The sequence below is a fragment of the Lottia gigantea genome (assembly GCF_000327385.1).
Source record: "Lottia gigantea unplaced genomic scaffold LOTGIsca_311, whole genome shotgun sequence".
Lineage (NCBI taxonomy): Eukaryota > Metazoa > Mollusca > Gastropoda > Lottiidae > Lottia > Lottia gigantea.
The window spans coordinates 39,855-40,917 of record NW_008709034.1 but is presented as its reverse complement, the minus strand read 5'-3'; positions in this window follow the sequence as shown (position 1 = coordinate 40,917).

Here is a 1,063-nt window from a genome sequence, read left to right as displayed (position 1 = left end):
TTATAGACACAGCTTTATATAGACGCAATGTTATATAGACACAGCGTTATATAGACACAGCGTTCTATAGGCACAGTGTTATATAGGTACGGCGTTATATAAACAAAGCGTTATATAGGCACAGTGTTATATAGACACAGCGTTAAAGACACAGCTTTATATAGACACAATGTTATATAGGCACATCGTTATATAGGCACATAGATACAGCGTTATATAGACTCAGTGTTATATAGGCACATAGATACAGCGTTATATAGACACAGTGTTCTATAGATACAGCGTTATATAGACACAGTGTTATATAGGCACAGCGTTATATAGATACAGCGTTACATAGACACAGCGTTATATAGACACAGCGTTACATAGACACAGCGTTACATAGACACAGCGTTATATAGGCACAGCGTTATAGACACAGCTTTATATAAACACAATGTTATATAGGCACATAGATACAGTGTTATTTAGACACAGTGTTATATAGGCACATCGTAATATATAGACACAGCGTTACATAGACACAGCGTTATATAGACACAGCGTTATATAGGCACAGCGTTATAGACACAGCTTTATATAGACACAGTGTTGTATAGATACAGCGTTATATAGACACAGTGTTATATAGGCACAGCGTTATATAGATACAGCGTTATATAGACACAGCGTTACATAGACACAGCGTTACATAGACACAGCGTTATATAGGCACAGCGTTATAGACACAGCTTTATATAAACACAATGTTATATAGGCACATAGATACAGTGTTATTTAGACACAGTGTTATATAGGCACAGCGTTATAGACACAGCTTTATATAGACACAGCGTTATATAGACACAGCGTTATATAGGCACAGCGTTATAGACACAGCTTTATATAGACACAATGTTATATAGGCACATCGTTATATAGGCACATAGATACAGCGTTATATAGACTCAGTGTTGTATAGGCACATAGATACAGCGTTATAGAGACACAGTGTTGTATAGATACAGCGTTATATAGACACAGTGTTATATAGGCACAGCGTTATATAGATACAGCGTAA